At 38.3% G+C, this 20,050-nt stretch overlaps 1 protein-coding gene across 2 annotated transcripts in view; it reads right to left on the minus strand.

Annotated features, from left to right (window-relative positions):
- The window catches only part of GNG2 (G protein subunit gamma 2), a 111,096-nt gene that overhangs the window by 74,253 nt on the left and 16,793 nt on the right, over positions 1-20,050 (minus strand). Inside the window, exon 2 of one of the 2 annotated variants that reach the window (XM_070419712.1) lies at positions 17,773-17,810. The gene's annotated coding sequence lies outside the window, so the exon portion shown is untranslated. Of the gene's footprint in view, positions 1-17,772; positions 17,815-20,050 lie in introns of both variants that reach the window. The other variant, XM_070419702.1, reaches the window with a different exon arrangement.

The raw sequence follows: 20,050 nt of genomic DNA on the forward strand, positions 1-20,050 counted from the left end.
TAATGTGTCATAGTCCTGCCTTGTATTTTAATACATGACCTTTTGGTTTAGGTGCATCTGTTTTGAGCCATAATAAAGTTTATATCTGTTAGGATTATTACATTTGCGCCATCATTTATCATTCTTTATCTCCTCTTATTTTTACTATTTATTACTTTTGCTTAATACATGTTATTGGTATTAATTAAAAAATATATATATATACTCTCTTCTCCTTTCTTTTGAATTATGTTTGGAGGAAAGCACTGAGTAAACCTACTTCTACTTAACCCAAATCTAAACACCAATACACACATACACACAATTATGACAATCATCAAATACATGTTTTTTTTCTGTTGGTTTCTAGTTATAGTTATAATAAGCCCAAAATTCTTAGGCTTCTCTCCACGAGTAAAAGGGAACTTGAGTATGGACTTCAGTCCTTCACCTTCATATCTCATTCTCAGTTTCTGGACTGTTATTCTGAAACTTCTAGTTTTTCTTGTAGGTCAGAAAGACATTCTTACTCTACTACTTAACAAAGCAAGTTACTTAACCTCTCCGAGACTGTTTTTCCATCTGAAACAAGGGGTTTTTAAAGGTTAAGTGAAATAATGTTATTGTAAAAAAAAAATGTAATACATAGTAGCTGCTCCCTAAATATTGGTACCCTTCCTCTCTTCCTTTTATATTTTAGATCACAATTTAATTCTGCAATGGAACTGTGATCAGAAGCATTTATCCTTCCTATCTAGTGTTTTTAATCTCCCATCTTGAGAGTTGTTAAATCAGCCACAATATAAAGAAATTCCTGTTTTGGACCCAAAGTATCAGATCAGAGATTCTTTAAGGTTGGTGGGATCTGTGAAAATATTTCTTTAGCTTTCCCAAATGAATGACATCTTGCCTGGATAATTTTTTCCATAAAAAGAACTGCAGATGTTTCATTTCCTTGGGGGGTTCATGGTCTCAGTTGTGGCTACATCTGAAAGCAGTATTTTGAGTGTTATCTGGCTTTTCCATCCAGATGTTTTTAGATTTCCTCCTTACTGAAATTTGGAAATGTTATAAATAATGTCTTTATATCTTTCTCTAGATGTTAGTTTCCACTGATAGGCTAACACTTTATTCTTTAAATTGTTGATTATTTAAAATTTATTTTTTTCTATTGGCTCATGTATTCTTATTATTTCTAAGTTAAAACACAGTACTCACTTCTAGAAGTGAGTCATTTTGGTCTGCTATTATTTACTCACTTTTATGAAAGCCTTGTAATTTTGTATTTCACTGTGTAGTTAATAAGCATCATCGTTAATTAACTATTTAGCAGTTCTCATTGTAAATTCTGTACAACTTGTAGAAATGTTCTTAATTGTGATATTGCCATTTTTACTACATGGCCTTTGTTTCATGGCCCTAGATCTTGTTTCTTGTTTAGAGAAATTTAAGTCATTTTTGAATTCTGACTTTTGGTTGTTCCATATCAGACAATTTTTTGAGAGAGAGAGAGAGAGAGAGAGAGGGAAACAGCAATTGGTTGTTCATTGAAATTTATTTTTCCATGCATTCATTGGTTGTTTCTTTTTTAAAAAAAAATATATTTTATTGATTTTTTTTTTATAGAGAGGAAGGGGGAGGGATAGAGAGTTAGAAACATCGATGAGGGCTGCCTCCTGCATACCTCCTACTGGGGATGTGCCCACAACCAAGGTACATGCCCTTGACCAGAACCGAACCTGGGACCTTTCAGTCCGCAGGCTGACACTCTATCCACTGAGCCAAACCGGTTAGGGCAGGGGTTGGCAAACTGCGGCTCACGAGCCACATGCGGCTCTTTGGCCCCTTGAAGTTTCAATCGCACTGTATGTGCGCGCCCGCACGTGGTATTTTGTGGAAGAGCCACACTCAAGGGGCTGCAGTTTGCCGACCACTGGGTTGGGGCTCATTGGTTGTTTCTTGTATGTAACCTGACTGGGGATCCAACCCACAACCTTGGTATATGGCCAGGGCATATTAGACAATTTTAAAGTTTATTATTAGTTTTTATTCTTGTATAATCAATTAAAAATTTGGGGGGTTATTTTGAAAATTCTTCTTTGACTTGTGTTTTGGATATTGAGGTTATGTTTTCAAAGACTTTTGTTTGAGACATTCTCACTGGCATTTTTATGAGTTTTAATATGAAGAAGGCTACCTACAAGTGCTAGTTTCCAAGGACAAAAATGACTCTACTTGTATATTCTAGTCTTTAAAAGTAAATACATGACCTGGCTGGTGTGGCTCAGCGGTTGGGCATCAACCCATGAATCAAGAGATTGCTGGTTCGATTCCCTGTCAGGGCACATGCCTGGGTTTCGGGCTTGATTCCCAGTAGGGGGCATGTAGGTGGCAGCCGATCAATGATGTTTCTCTCTCATTGATGTTTCTATCTCTCTAACTCTCTCCCTTTCTCTCTCTCTAAAAATCAATAAAGGGAGAAAAAGTAAAAGTAAATACATGAATACTGTATTTTTTAAAACTGATAATAAAATTTTTCCAATAAATGGTATTCCTTATCTACCTTACATCTTGAGGTTTTTATCTTCAAATAAGCCTCTGTTCAACAGAGCTCCCTACAAATTGAGGAGTCAAATAATATTATTAGAAAAATGAGCAAAGAATAAGAGATGACAACTCCCAGAAGAAGAGATACAAAAGAACAATAAAAAGATATATGAAAATATACTCTACCTCACTAAAATTCAAGGGAATGTAATTTAAAATAGAATATCATTCTTCACCCAGCAGAGTAGTAATACCAGAATGATGAGAATATAAAAACCAAGTCATCTCATGAAAGCCTGAACTGGTACAACTTTTTGGGAGAGAAATCTCTCAACGTATTTTAAAATGTAAGATACATGAGCCTTTGATTCAACAATCCTTCCTTTTGGGATTCAACCAGAGTGAAGCTTGTATATAGGGACAGGTCAATTATATGAAACACACCACAAACAAGGAAAACCATGTGAATTTCTCTCCATAGGGGACAGTGGAGTGAACACTATGCATCATGAACATAAGTGAGTTAGAGCCACACAATGAGCTGGATAAATGTCTGTGACATTTGCATGTAAAACATAGTTGCATGATAATGCTTATATTTTTTAAAATCCTCAAAGATGTGATATGCATGCAGTGTTATTGGACTATCTGAAACTGCTGATATATGTACAATTGAACCATACAAAATTGATGATATTCAACTGTTTTGAAGCTAATAAAATGGCAATCCGGTAAGTCTCAGTCTAATATAAGTTTATTACATGTTTATGAGCGTGAAAAAAAATAGAATGATATACCCCAGGGCATTAATACTGGTTACTTGGGGGAGGAGAGAGAGGAGGAAAAAATAGGGAAATAAACTTCATACATCATTGTACTGTTTTACTTGATAATAATTTTGCAAATTATTTGTCTTTCTCTGATTGGCTTATTTTGCTTAGCATAATAATCTCCAGGTCCATCCATGCTGCCTCAAAGGGTAAGAGATCCTTCCTTTTTAGCTGCACAGTATTCCATGGTGTCAATGTACCACAGCTTTTTTATCCACTCATCTTCTGATGGACACTTGTGCTGCGACAATAAAGATTTAAAAAATAAAACAAAAAAATTTGCAAATTAAAAATATTTAAGACATTAAAATTTTTAAGAATGTAAAAGAAATGAGACTTTCACTGCAGATATTACTTGAAAACATTTATCTAGGGGAAGAATCTATAGCAGTGGTCCATTTAACTTTATCAAATGCAGTAAACAAAAAAAACCAAGTTCTTTCCTGGTCCCTTGCACCAAGATAATTCAAAATAAAAATCAAACCAATTTTTGTTATTTACAAAAGGAACTTCATAACATAGAAAACAAAATTCAAATTGAGAGAACATTATTGACAAGTGAAAATAAAAATTCAGAGAGCATTATTGACAGGTGGAATAATAGGAACACTTTTACACTGCTAATGAAGAGTAAATTGCTGTAACCACTTCAAAATAACTTGGCATTACCAAATAAAGTTGAACAATGCATATTCAATGACCTTGCAACTGAACTCCAAAGTATATATCCTAGAAAAACTCCTGGATGAGGAATAGGAGGCATATATACCACTACCAGAGCAGCATTTTTATGAGATAAAAAAGCTGCACGCAACCTGAATCTACAAATGGACAGAATGGGTAAAGTGTGGTATATTTCACACAGTGGAAGAATAATACTGTGTACTGATTAATACTAGATAATGGTAAAAATGAGTGACCAATAACTACACATATTCATCTGGATCAGTGGTTCTCAACCTTCTGGCCCTTTAAATACAGTTCCTCATGTTGTGACCCAACCATAAAATTATTTTCGTTGCTACTTCATAACTGTAATGTTGCTACTGTTATGAATCGTAATGTAAATATCTGATATGCAGGAAGGTCTTAGGCGACCCCTGTGAAAGGGTCGTTCGACCGCCAAAGGGGTCGTGACAGGCTGAGAACCGCTGATTTGGATGAATCTCAAAACATAATGAAAGGTAAAAATTCAAACCAGAGAAAAAGCATGATTCCATTTCAAAAACAGCCACGTTAATATAAGAAAAGGCAGGAGAATGAAAAATCAAAAGTCTCCTTTTTAGGAAGGAGAAGAAAGGAGGAAGGAGTTAGGGGAAGGCAAACAGAAGTCTTTAGAAGTGATACCAATCATTGTTTCTATGAGACTGTTTTTGTTTTGTTTGCTTGTTTGGTCTTTAGATTTTGCACATAAGTGAAACCATGCAGTATTTGTCTTTCTCTGACTTATTTCACTTAGCATGATACCTTCTAGAGCAGTGGTTCTCAACCTTCCTAATGCTGTGACTCTTTAATACAGTTCCTCATGTTGTGGTGACCCCCAACCATAAAATTATTTTGTTGCTACTTCATGACTGTAATTTTGCTACTGTTATGAATCGTAATGTAAATATCTGATATGCAGGATGTATTTTCAGGGGTCGAGACCCACAGGTTGAGAACCGCTGTTCTAGAGCCACCCATGTTGTTGCAAATGGCAAGATTTCATTCTTTTTTATTGCTGTGTAATATTCCACTATATATACATCACGCACCCTATATCTTCTCTATTCATTCATGAATTGGGTGAAAAGGGGAAGGGGAACATAGTCAATAATACTGTGATAAGTTCATACGGTTTCAGATGATTACTAGAATTAGTGGGGTGATTACATTGTAAGGTACAAAAATTTTGAATCACTATATTGTACACCTGAAACTAATATAACCAATATGGGATTTTATATAAACTATATTAAACAAAAATTTAATTAAAAACAATTTTTAAGTAATACTGATTGATAAAACTGGGGGCAAAAAACAAGGAATATATGTGTGTTTGTTTAATTAATAGACTTTAAGTGTGTGTGTGTGTGTGTGTGTGTGTGTGTACATGAATGTATGTATAGCAAATTTTACACATGCACATATGCCCATGCCCATACACAGAAAGAATGTAGGTCAATGTTGGCTTGTGTCTACAAAGCCCATCCTATTACTGGAGAAGCCATTTAACCATCTTCCAGATATACTCTGCATTGTAGATGCTTGACATATAAATGAATAGATGTATTTCTAGAGTAATACTCAAATGAACATCCCTCAGAGCCATGTTCTTCCAGGCCGGGATAAAACAGAAAGTTCTGTAATAAGTAACATTTCTGAGTAGCATTACCTAGAGTTTGCTCTCATGCTAGGTTAATACCTTTTATTCACTTTATGATTTCAACTAAATTACACCCAAACTCAAACTTTGGCTAGGAAGATTTTCAAGAGCAGGGCAGGGGAGGGAAGGGGGGTAGGGCGCATCCTGGGGGGCGGGGGGAGGGAGTCTTTTCCGAATGACAATACCTGAGCCCCAGGAAACATGGATTTCTTGGGAATAGACCAGGTGGAGCTCTGTTTCCAGATATGACAATGTGGGTCCTGATTGAGCAGCTGGGAGCATTCTGAACAGGGCGGTGTTTCACCAGGTGAAGGAAGACATTAGAAAGGGAGGAAGTCTGCCCTTGTTCCCACCCCCACAGCTGTGGGAAACCACTACTAAGTCGGAGCCGCTAGCTTCTTTTCCTTTCCAAGGATTATCTTGAGTATTTGAATTTCTGTACTTAACTCTATCTACTGCTGCTAGGATTAGTAAATAATCTGATTTAGCTAAGATGCTTTACTGACAGGATATCCTGTATCTAGTTTAACTAACTAAGGCTAGAGGAAGGGGGGGAGGGGTGATTAGATAATCTGAATACCTGTTATTTTTTAAAGGAAAGGAAAAGACAAAAAGTCAAGGTAGCTACAGGCCCTTTATCATCTCAAGTAAATCAAAATAACACGATACTAAACTAGCTCCCAAAATACCACTCACTGCAGATGGGACTTTCTTACTTCCTAATGCCAGCAAGTTCCACTTTGTGCTCAAGACCTGGAAAAGCAGGGGCAGCAAATCAATGAGGTAAACAGCTGTCAGTTTTCCCTTTAGCAAACAAAAAGAGAGAAACTAAGTTTACTGCTGCTCTTGAATATTTTTATCCAAGCAAAGTTTCACAGATTGCTTTTTAAAAGTAACAGGCTTGCTGAAATATAGTACACACACTATAAAATTCACTCTTTTAAAGTATACAATTCAGGAATTTTTAGAATACTTACAGAGTTGTGCATCTATCACCACTTTCAAATTCCAAACATTTTCAAGAGAAAATCGTACCCATTAGCAGTTATTCCCCACCCCCCACTTCCCTGCCCTCCAGCCCCCTATCCCTTATCCCCTGCAACCAACCATCTACTGTCTGTCTCTATGGATTTGCATACACTGGACATTTCAAGAAATCAAATAATAATGTGGACTGTTGTGTCTGGTTTCTTTCATTGAGTACAATCTTCTCAAGGTTTGTCCACGTTGCAAGCATGAGTCAGTATTTCAAGCATGAGTCAGTATTTCATTTTTATGACAAATAATATTTTATTATAGAGATTCCCCATAATTACATTCATTCATCGGGCGATGGGCATTTGAGTCGTGGCCTCCAGCTTGCTTGTGTATGGTAAAGAACAAAAGAAACCTAGGAAGCCTAAGCCAGAGATTAATAAACACAGTTATTGTTATATCTGCATTTATACCCAATGCTTGTACACTGTGCTACTCCTGAAAGATGTTCATGGAAATGTCAGCTCTGGTAACATGAAATATGTGAATTTTTTCCTCATACTATTAATAAGAAAAGAAGAAGAGAAACAGAATTAAGACATAATTGAGCAATTTATTCTAGTAGGTGCACAGATAGACAGATTGTGATATACCCATCCAACAAACCACGACTCAGTAATAAAAAGAAATAAATTACAGGTTGCTATATCATGCTTCCTCACGCTTATAAATCGTATTTCCAAGGTGATCATATTTCAAACTTTCTCCATATGCTATTCTTAGATTGAGACTCTAAACCCACTTTGGGGATTCTAATTATCAAATATGAAGAAAGAGACGTTTGCTACAACAAAAACTGCCTAGTGGCAAATCTATGAGAGAGAACAGATTTCAGAGGTACTGTTTACCTTCACAGAGAGGTATTTCGTATGTAGTACAAATGCTATGAAAGTGACAGATGCTCCCTATTCATGAATACACTATGATCCCAAGTAGATTTTGATTACTTAGAGCTTGTGTCAAAGATATAGAGCCTCGCTGGCATGGCTCTGTGGTTGAGTGTTGACCTGTGAACCAGGAGGCCACGGTTTGATTCTGGTCAGGGCACAGGTTGCAGGCTTGATCCCTGGTAGGGGGCATGCAGGAGGCAGCTGATCAATGATTCTCTCTCATCATTGATGTTTCTATCTCTCTTTCCTTTTCCCTTCCTCTATGAAGCCAATAAAAAAAATATTTTTAAAAAGATATAGGTCCTTTAACAAAAACAATGGATCTTGATCCCATCTAAGCTCAAAACAACTAACCTCCCATCCCCAACTATAGCTCTCCCAAATGAAGTATAACTAGAATAGCTATTTTGTTTTATTTTCTTTGATGACTTTTCTCTGATGAAGCCAAAATGTCATTTAGCATGAATCTGTAAAGCTCTTTTAAGTAAAAAAGCTAAACTATTAAAATATTAATATGACGCCTTGTTTATTTTTGTTTGGTGTGTGTGTGTGTGTGTATGTGTGTATTCACCATAGATTAGGCCAAGATAGAAAAGAGAAATTCATTGAATCAACTTGAGTCAGCAGGTAAGAGTCATCCTTGTATTCATTATGAGAATCTGTAAGAACTTAAGAGTATTTCAGAAGGAAATCTGGGGAATTCTGGCAGCTTCCATTTAATTCTGCATAGCACCAGATGGCTCTAACAAGGCTCTCCTTATTTTCCAAATGAGTGTTAATTTCATTCTTTCAACTCTTCCTAACTCAATGCAACATATCAATGAATAATACTATCTTGTATTTATACAGCATTTTACAATTTACAAAGTGCTCTCTTATTTATTATTTCAACTGATCTTTACAAGGCAGCACCCCCCCACCCATTATCCAGTTTTGCTTTCCACAGTTTCAGTTACTCCCAGTCAACTGCAGTCTAAAAAAATTAAATAGAAAATTCCAGAAGTAAACAATTCATAAATTTTAAATTGCATCCTGTCCTGAGTAATATGATGAAATCTCATGCCATCCAGCTCCATCCCACCCGAGACCTGAATCATTCCTTTGTTCAGAGTATCCTCACTGTATACCTACCCACGCCTCTGTCACTTAGTAGCTGTCTCAGTTATCAGATCAGACTGTCATGGTATCACAGTGCTTGTGTTCAAGTAACCCTTATGGTAGCCTAGCCCCATGTCCCAATGCCTATGTCATTCACCTCACTTCATCTCATCACATAGGCATAGTATCATTTCATATCATCCCAAGAAGAAGGGTTAGTGTAAAGATATTCTGAGGGAGAGAACACATTCACATAACATTTATCGCAGTATTCTGTTGTAATTGTTTTATTTTATGATTATTGTTGTTAATCTCTTACTGTGCCTAGTTCATAAATTAGACTTTATCATATGTATAAGGAAGAATAGTGTACATAGTGTTCGGTACTATCCGAGTTTCAGGCATCCACGGGGGGTCTTGGAATGTGTCGCCTGTGGGTAAGTGGGGACTACTGTAGTTCAGATGTAGTCAGGGCAAATATTATACCCCCCATTTTACAGATGAGGAAACAAAGGTCTGGAGATATCAGTTAAGACCCTTTTAGTTGCAACTTAAATTCGCTTAGGCAAAAATATGGAAATGTATTGGCTCACATCAACTGGATTCGTGGACTCTAACTGTTACTATGTTCTCTGCTTTTATCTGTCTCTGTCTTTCTGTCTCTCGTTCCCTCTGCGCATTAGACTTCATTCTCTCAACAGACTGAAACATGGTCTTACGTGCTTCTTACTGTCTTGGAACCTCTCTTCCCTCAACTTGAGTTGGAAAATTCCAGCGGAAGAACCTATTGTCCACCCTTTGAACCAGCTCCTGTGGTCGAGGCTTCCCCTGCTTGGGTCAAGTCCCCGCCCCTGTGGCCGGTATTACCCAAACAAACAAACAAACAAAACAGGAATAGACATAGCCAGGGAGGAAGTTGTGGGGAGAGAGCCAGCCACCCTAATTTGCATGTACTTCATTAAACAATCTGCCCAGGGGACAGAATCAGAACAACTGCGATCTTTCATCTTTCACTGCAAATCTAGCTCGGTTCCCCTTCACTTCGCAGCTTGTCACTGCCGGAGCCACAGCGTGTTCCTGGGCCTGGCGCTCCCGGTTCCCGCAGGGATTTCGGGAGTACAACCTGGAAAAGGCTCCTGTTCTAGTGCTGATCCTGTCACTCTTCAGCTGTGCTTGTGGGCAAGTTACTTAACCTCCTGGAACCACAGCTTCCTCCTTGGTAAAGTCAAGTAAACAATTGCTGCGTCACCGGGTCATCAAAAGGATAAAGGCAGCTAATGTGCTCCGGATGCCTTGGAAAACCATAAAGCACTACCTTAAGGTTTATTCCTTAAGTTCTGCATGCAAACTCTAGGGAGACTAAAATTCCACATTGGCATTTTTCAGTTATGGTTCTCTCTACCACCAGCCCTCTGAGAGCATCACGTTGGTTCTGACATTTTTACTGTTTTCGGTTTTAAAAGACACATTTCAACAAGAAGTCTCCCATAGAGTTTCCAAATTAAAAGATGTCGTTCAGAAGAGAAGCTCAGGAACAGATGGTTTAATGGCACTTATCATAGTCACTTTTCCAATACGGATTAACCAGGAGTTAAAAAAATTTCTGAAACAAGAAACTATTAACAGTGGTTACCTCTAGAGAGTGAGGCTAGAAGTTGGTGTTTGGAAAGAAACTTCTGGTTTTCATTTATTCCCATGTCTACTACCTGAATTTTTAAAATCTTACACATAAATTCATAATAAAAAACAATTAAAAAAATTAAAAGCATGGTTATCAGAGAAAAGAAATATAGTACATACCCAGTATAGTGTCTAACATCAAAAACTTTCAATACACTCTTGTTTGTTGATCATACTAGGTATTTCTAGTTACTACCTATCCAGCAAAGTAAAATCAACTTCACTAGAATAAAAGCCAGCTTGCATCTCTGTGAATGTATGTTTTCCATTAATCATTTTGTTAGGGATGCTCATTACCACCTGCTGAGGAGATGGTTTTAAATTCTTACACCTTCACACACTAACAATGAAACCTACTTCCTTAATTCCCAATTATAAAGCACAGTGCATGTGGCCGCCTCTCAGCTCTTGCCACTGTTCTTGGAAGCTCACTTCCTTGCGAATAGTAGAGGATGCTGGGCTTCTAGGAACCATGCTATTTTATAACTTGGGGTTTGCATGATATTTTCTAAGAAATTAAAGGTTATACAGCAGCATAGGCCAAAGCTAAAAGACAGATTTAAATAGTATTTTTTCAAAATGATGCAATGGCTACGAAGTTTGGATGCTAAGTACAGGCTAAGTGCTATACTGGTTGCCTAGTTACATCTCTGTAGAAAGGTCAAAATGGTTGTCTCTGAATCTAGAAGGAATCAAAAACCTTAACATTTCATCATTAAACCAAAGACTGTGTAGAAACCCAATAGAGTTCATCCCTTAAACGAATCACCATCAGACTTTGATCAGGTGACAGCCCTGGAGGCTATCTAAGGAGACATGTTCCTAAAAACATTTCTTTATATGAAATTTGTTTTCATGCTCACAGTTCACTAAAGTTACCACATCTTTCCATCTTATATCCAACTGTGATCTGCCACTATAGGATATTAAAAAACTTTCCAGCTTCAATGACATAACCTCTATCCCATGAGAGGTGGAAGAAAGTCCACTGTTTTGAATTGTTTTACTTAAAAAACAAATTTTTATTGCGATCAACTTTGTAAAGTATAGGCCAATCTATATTCCAATAACAAAAACTATACATCTTTTATTTTTATACTCACCTGAGGATATGTTTATTGATTTTTAAAGAGAGAAGGTGTGTGAGAGAGAGAGAAACGTTGATCAGTTGCCTACTGTATGTACCCTGACTGGGAATCAAACCTGCAACCTAGGTATGTACCCTGACCAAAAATTGAACCTGTAACCTTTGGTGTATAGGATGATGCTCCAACCAAATGAGCCACCCAACCAGCTATATATCTTAATAATAAACAACTAGTGTCTTAATTCTCAGAGATGTTCCTCTTCTACCTCCTTGAGATTTTCTGCATTAGTTCTGCCTTGCAGACATGTTGAAGTCCAAATATCTCCCAGTAATGGGACAGAATAGGTAACAATTTTGGTTTAGAAATTTAATGTGAGGGAATTAAAATGGGTATAGACTTCTTCCAGAATTTTAAGATAAGGAAAAACAGTTTCTTACAAAAAAATCCCTTGAAGTTCAATTGATATTTTTTTAATTGGAAAATTCACATAGTATTTACCATCTTTAAAGTGTATAATTCAAAGGCATTTAGTACATTCACAAGGCTTTGTAGTCATCACTTACATCTAGTTTCTAGACCTTTTTACTGTTCCAAAGAAACCCTGTACCTGGAGTAGACATTTGGATCTCATTTATACTTACTCTCTAATTTCTCTTCAGAAAAGAATAAAATATTCAGTGTAAATGACAACATCATGATTTGACCTGCTTTCATTTCTGCTACAACTTGTCACAAAAAACAGCAGAAGTTCAAAGATGAAATGAGGCTGGTATTAAAATAAAACCAAGATTGGGAGTCCTACAAGAAAAGAACCTCAAAAAGGGATTGAGGAGAATATCAAATTAATTCACAATTCTAACCAATACCTACCCTTGTCAGAAACCCAGACCCTACCCTCCATGACTGATAGTGCTCAATCTTTTTGTGGGCCAAAAAAAAAGGGCGAAAAATTGAAAGAGAATCCTTTGTACCTATCAACTAGGGGACAAATACATACATACATACATACATACACCACCACCACCAACTCTAACGGTCAAATGTCTATTCTGGAAAGAGCTAATTTATTGCTCTTTCAGGTACACTTACAGTCCTCTGCTTAGTCCCTGTGGCTTAGAGAGCAAAAATCTCTATGGAGGCCATAGAAATGTAAGGGATGAGGGCCTCGGACCTTTAGTATTCCTGTTTTCTCAGGCTGACTTTGCTATGGATACAGCCACTTACATCATTAAGTAGTTTATACTCTACAACTGGGAGGTCAGAAAGCATCAAGTTCTTGGTGCTGGATAAGACTCCAAGACATTATCCACTCCAATCCCTTCCCCTGGAGCATTCAAGTTAAACTTCCTAATATTTGTCTATTCCTGAATGAATAGTCTATGCTGTCTTTTAAGGGGACAGGGCACGGGAGGAGAATTCTACAAAAGGCAGAATTCAAACTAAGAGAGCTTTGTGATGTGTTGGGAAACTTGGATCGTATAATTTCCATACGTGCTGACTTGCTGAGAAAGATTCAACGAGGTCCTGTGGTCACCTCAATAATGAAATCATTAAAGCTGTGAACATAAGAGACATCATGCAGGAGTTTGCTAGTGACATTGGAGAATGGCAAGGGCAGGCTATGGCATAGATTATTTCAAAAATGGTGCTTGTTCTTAGCTGTGAATCTTAGTGTTGTTGTGTGTGTTTTTTTTAAGTTGATATGGGCAAGCACATATATGTGGATACAGATTTTCAAAGAGTTAGATTCACCGTTATTGTCAACCCAAACCTTGAGGGTTGTTGTCATTGTTTAATTCAATCAACATTTCTATTTTAATTCATCAACCTGACAGCCACTTTCCACCAGAGCCATTTGTTAGGCATCTGGGTTGGCCAACTGTTCTGATCTGTCCGGAGATTCTCTTGGTTTCAGCACTGAAGGTCCCACGTGCAGGGATCACCTCAGTTCAACAAACAAGGATGGTGTGTTACTCTACTGCGAGCCCTAGCTTTAGCCTTCAGATCTCTATTGCTGAAGGGTCTAGAAGTGGATAGAAAGGGGATTGCTACAAAATATAGGTGAAAAACAAATTAAATCTCCATAAGAAAACTCTGACTACATCCTATTCCAGAGATGGTCTTCAAAAAAACTTAACCCAGAGATTCATTTCATTCACTAGGTTAAGAAATGCTTTCTTACTTTGTTGGGGATGACCTACCTAATGTATGGAGGAAATGAAACCATCCCTAGAAATTAGTAAATACTGCTATAGTGAGGTTCAGAAATAGTATGTTATTTTTTCCTTCAATTTTCACATTTTAGAGCCTAATAAATAAAGTATAAGGTGGCAGGCAGACATAACAGCATAAAATAAAAATCTCACATTTTTTTTGCTGCTATTCAAAGACCTTGGAACCTGCACACTGTATGCAAACTTTTCCGAGTTGGTGAAATGCCAAAAGCAGCACTTTCCAGAGGCCACACCGAGAGTACCAGAAAGTCTGGCCAAGAATGAAGCCCTTGTACTTCAACCTGTCCACTCGACCCCAGGCCAAACACTCCAAGAAAACCAAAAGCCTTCAGTGCCTCTATCTAGAAAACAGGATTTGCAGAATTAAGACAAGGACCTGCTTCATCAATTTAGGAACCCTAAGGCTTCTCAACCCAAACAATAAAATGTTAGATCATCTTATCTCTGCTCCCAGAAGCATTTCTACCTTTTAAAGAGATTAGAACAATGAATTACTTTGGAGTAGGCAGAATAAATAGTCCCCAAATAAGAACATGTCCTAATCCCTCGAACCCATCAATATGTAACCTTACGTGGATAAAGGGACTTTGAAGATGTGATTAAATTAAGGACACTGAGAAGGGGAGATTATCCTAGATGATCCAGGTGTTCCAAATCTTATGACATGGGTCTTTAAAATAAAATAAAAAACTTTTCTGGCTGAGTTCAGAATTAGATGTAATTATGGTAGAAAGACACAGAGATGCAATGTTGTTGCCTTTAAAGATGGGGGAAAGCAGACCCTAGAAGCCATAAAAGTCAAAGAAATGAATTCTTCCAGAAAGGGACTCAGCTCTGTTGACAGTGCTTTTAGCCCAGTGAGATCTCTGCACAACCTAACCTGCAGAACTGTAAAATAATAAAACTGTCTTGTTTTATATCAGTGTGTGACAACCAATTACAGTAGCAACAGGAAGTAAAAATATTCTTCATCATTGCTGCTATTTAATTTGCATGATGGATGCCTTAGTAGTATTTTGCTTTAAACCCCAATATTTGACTGTTGCTCACCTAGTGTTTCATTTTTGCTTCTCTGCATAGACTTAAAAAACAGATTTTAGTGCTAGAGCAATTATTCTCGCAATCCCTATGACAGTACAAAACACCACTTCCTTTTACACGTCTTTCTTCCTTTAGTTTGTTAGCATGGAGACCACTTACATAAGGAACCACTGAGCATAACTGAAACCAATAATTTTGCAAGGAGCAAAAACGCTTCTAGGTGAGAGTAGAAAATGCCAAATCACCTCTTTAAAGTTGTACGCTAACACGCAATAGTTCCCAATGAACCTGACTATCACAATGACTGGAAGATGCCCCTGGCCTTATGTGAGCCAAGGACAGGATCACTAAGAGCACAGTGAAGAACTGTCCCATTCAACATGCCTGCAGCCCCCATTGAGAAATTCTGCTTGGATTGATTTAACCTATTTAAAAACATGTATTAGCCTGGAAGAAATCAATCCCAATATTAGACAAAGAATATCAAGTACTTATATAACAGTCTTCATTATTAGTAATATTTGGTAGAATGTAGGGACAACTCAACCCTCACCTGTAAGATATTAAATACTGAATTCCAAAAGAACCTCCTTATGGAGTAGCAAAAGCTATACATGGTCTTCTAAGCAGACACACACACACACACACACACACACACAGGCCTTTTGTTTAATAAGCTCTAGACCAGAGATTCTCAGTCCTGGCTGGGAAGCTTTTAAAAACTTCAGATATCCAAGGCCCCACCCCCAGAATTCTGATTCACTTGGTCTGGGGAGGGTCTGCACGTGAACTTTGAAACTCTTCCCTGGAGATTCTGATGTGCAGCCAGGACTGGGAACCACTGCTCTGTCCCCACCTATGAGCAGCCTCCGGACATAGCTACCTGGATGTGGCCACTCCATGGAGTTGAAGCCTCTTCCTGTATTCGTAGCCCAGTTATCACGACCCATATCATCGCCCAAAAGGGAGATCTGGCAGTTACTCCAGATGTCTTCCTTCCTTTACTTCTCATCCTTAATCAGCAATTCCATCAGTTCTCCCGTATCAGCCCTTCATTTCCAAACCCAAGATCTACCGGCCTCCCTTCCATTAGTCTCTCTCCACAGCTTTATACGTTACTCAGCAGCCTAAGGAATTATCCTTAAAAAGAATTATGTGACCTTCTCTGTCTTCCCACCCAAACTAGAATCCACTCTTGAGTTTGGCCCTAGAGCCCTGCCCAAGCTTCATCGGCCTGCTTCTCAAGCCACATCTCTGCAGTAGGCCACTTCCCAACCATGCCGTGGCCATTGTAAACTTCTAAAGGTTCCACTGTGCTCTCTGGGGCCTTGTACTTTCATGCAATTCCTTATTCCCAGAAGTCCTTTCTATATCTTTTCTGATAGATGGGACTTCATGTCCTAGCTCAAATAAATGCTTCTTTGTCCATCAAGCCTCTCACCAAACTCCCCACCACATTGGTCCTCTCCTCTCTCACCCAGAGCACTCTGCTCAGAGATCTCCTATTTGCAAGCTTCTCTCTCCCATGAGACTGAGCAACTCTGGGGCAAGGCCTGTGTGTTTTTCATCTTCACATTCCCAGCATCTGCCATTCACTCATATGTTCATTCATTTAACAACTGTATTAAATATATAACAAGTGCCGGACACCTTGCTAGACACTAAAGGCAAAATGCTTTCTCAGAGCTTATATTATTGAAAGGGAAGCAGGTAACTGAACAAATATTTATGTTAAAATAAGAAAGTACATGAGAGGGTTGGGAAAAGTGTTTTGTGTTTTTAAGTTTCCAGTACATTCAGAAGTGAAAAAATGGCAAAATAGGTTTTAAAAATTGTGGCATATTTTACATGTTTACATTTAATAATTAAAGTTATAAGATGAGTGTCATCTTTTAATTTTGTCAGAGTATCTCTGACAGACAACCTCATTTGGAGATGTCAGAAGTCCAAATTTGAGGACTTCATAAATGTGAGGTGGGGAAAATTGGCTCTCTTATTCTAAGAAGGTTCTGACACTAGTAAATAATAAATATTTGCTGAAAGAATAAACGGATGAATGACTAGCTCCAGTAAACTAAGTCAGGTTATAAGTAGGTTTTATTTCTTATTAGTATTTTACTGTAGCCACTAAATAATTATGTAAATAAATATTAACGATTCAACAACCAAATTCAAGCCACTGTCATATAATCCAATGGGAAAAGAAGAGAAGTGGATGGGGTATAAGTAAAATTATACTGGCTGTGAGTTGATAATTATTAAAATTAAATGAATAGGGCCATGGACGGTCATTATATTATTCTCTTGATTTGGGTATGTGCTTGTAATTTTTCATAATAAAGTGAAATTTAAAAAGAGAGGCTGGCAATCCCAGTCACTGACTAGAGGAAACCGTATATGTTGGTTGGGGAGAACACACACATCATCACCTGTCTCAGCAATCTGGAGACCCAAAGATTACAATGGCTTTAGCTAGTCTCAAAGCAGAGTCAGCTTCTTCAAGGAGAAACCCCACCAGCACAAACTGCCCTTTTAATGTAGTTGTTGTTGTTGCTTCTGGAAATGTCCTTACAATGTCTACAGCCAATCTGTTAAGAACAGGGCTCGCTCCTCTCTGAGCTAATACTCTCTGATCTACCTAACATCTCCCATTCACAGGGCGCGTTCTCAGCAGCTGCGAGCACGTAGCCGTGTTTAGTGCCACGGGAACACATTTTATTAAGGCAGCGACTGCGAAGGCTTTCCAACTCGGGTTTTAGAAGAAAATCGGGGAATCTGAGTGAGAAATCTGGTTTAAACTATCAAGGAGAGCCATTTTCCCCTTTAAATCCTGAAGTCATGTCAATATTGCTTCAGAGGCTATGAATGTTTGATAAATATCACATGTTCAATGCTTTCCTCTATAGCATCACTTCAGACACTTATTTTCCCTTGAACTTCTGGTGAGATTCAAGATCCGGGAGGAAAACACTTCAGAAGCCTTACCTTTTCAGTGCCCGAAGCCTGAGGCTCCCTGGACGATCCTGGCTGTCAAGAAAGCAGAGAGGAAAATGTGTTTAGAAAAAGGAGAAATAACATGATACATACGAGCTGAACAAGCAAATGAATGTTTCTGTAAGTGGGATTTGGTGGTGATGGCCACATGGCTCGAAGAGCAGGAAGGTCTGATAGGTTTATACTTCTGAGTCAAGAAGCAGACATCTTGTTAACTCTTTTTCTTTTAAGAGATAGATTTGTGAAAATAGGAGTTCCTTTCTTTGTGAACATCCCTAGCCTGCAAGAAAACATGAAAGTGCAAAGTTGGGGGTCCTGGGTGAAGCAGAGTTCTTTGTGACAGAGGCTGTGTACCAGGGAGATGAATAAAAACAAGCTTTCCCCCTGAACTAACCCGACTGGCTCCCGGCAGGACCCACGTGGCAGAGATGGAGCACACTCCTTCTCCAGGTGTTGGGGGTGGAGCTGGAGTTCCGTTTGTGTGTATCTAGCACTTTAAGAGGGTGGATGGACAAGTTAGTGGTTATAAAAGCATCTTTAGCAGCCAAAGCTTCTGGGAGCTGTTTATTCCTATACACCAAGGCCCTAGTGACCTCTGAGGATGTTGAGCAGGTTTGTGGCCTAATTTTGCCCACTGCCCAGATATGGTGCATCTCTAAGGCAGTTCCTACGTTCAGGAGCTTGTTCACTGCTGAAAAGCTCCCTGGTACCCAGCTCAAAGGGAATCACCTTTGCCCCCGGAAGTGCTTTATCGGTTCTCTTTTGTTGTGTCTCAGAACAAAGAGGTGCCTCACATCTAAAGTACTGACTAAGGGTGAAAACCCAATTTGCATTGCATCCTAATGAACATCAGCGTCGCTAGCGATCTCACATTGCTTAAGACTGGCACATGTGCTATAGTCTCAGCCCAACCAACCATAGTCCCAGATGACTTTCAGGAACCGTATGTTTTTAAATAAACCAACATTATTAGGAAACTATTACCATGATTAATGACAGCAAAGGAATAAAATGAAAAAAAGCACGAGGTAAGGGCAACAACAACCTATTTTCAGAGAATGAACCCTAGAGAGAACAGTGATTAGTGGACTAGCAAAATGAGCCTGTGCAGGGCGCGGCAGCACTCTCATGTGTTATTGGCAATAGCATGAATCAGCACAACTTCTTTTTTTAAAAAATATATATTTTATTGATTTTTTTACAGAGAGGAAGGGAGAGGGATAGAGAGTTAGAAACATCGATGAGAGAGAAACATCGACCAACCGCCTCCTGCACACCTCCTACTGGGGATGTGCCGGCAACCTAGGTACATGCCCTTGACCGGAATCGAACCTGGGACCTTTGAGTCCGCAGGCCGACGCTCTATCCACTGAGCCAAACCGGTTTTGGCATAGAAAGGGTCATTCTTATTTTTTCTTTACAATTTAAGCATTTTCCAATTTTTTACCCATTTTCCAAATTTTCAATAATCACCATGAATTACTTTGATCATCAGAAGAAAATTATAAGTTAAGCTTTGCTTACTAATGTTAAGAAAATTAAGATAGCACAGAGTAAGTTTTGCAACATGTGCCTTCCCCCCACCTATGAGAAAAAATGAAACCTATAGTTATGAGAAGTAGTTATTACATCTTATGCCAGTGCACAGATTACGCACAAACTCCCTGAGTTTGTATGATCCTTAGTCACACCCACCCCATGGCACTTTATTCGAAACCTTCTGAAAAATAGTTTTAATAGAGAAAGTTGTTTAACTCCAAATAAAATCTGCTTTAAAATCTGCTTGAGGAATACTCTAAAAAATAAAATTGTAGTATTATAGTACTTAACTCTTAACCATGGTTTTCTTTCCACGGTAAACCATGGTTCAACAATATTGAATGAACAATCCCAGAAACGAACATCTCATTAGTTTTAAATTACAGGCCATTCCAAATTACAGGGTGATAAAATCTCACACCATCTTGTTCCATTCAGCCTGGGACGAGAATCATCTCCTTGTCCAGTGTATCCAGCTGTCTTTGCTACCTGCCCATTAGTCGCTTAGTAGCCTTCTCAGTTATCAGATTGATTGTCACAGTAACCCAGTGCTTGTGTTCAAGTAACCTTTATTTTACTTAAAGGAAGATTTTTACATCTTTTTTGCATATCTGAGTTGCCAGCATCACTATTCTTGTGCTTTGGGGCCATTCTTCAGTGAAAAGGTATGTAAGTATAGGAAAAAGCATACGTGGTTCAGGCATCCACTGGGGGGGTCTTAAAATGTACC

This window comes from Myotis yumanensis, unplaced genomic scaffold (assembly GCF_028538775.1).
Source record: "Myotis yumanensis isolate MYYU_CA2020_CCGP unplaced genomic scaffold, mMyoYum1.0.hap1 SCAF_1, whole genome shotgun sequence".
Classification (NCBI taxonomy): domain Eukaryota; kingdom Metazoa; phylum Chordata; class Mammalia; order Chiroptera; family Vespertilionidae; genus Myotis; species Myotis yumanensis.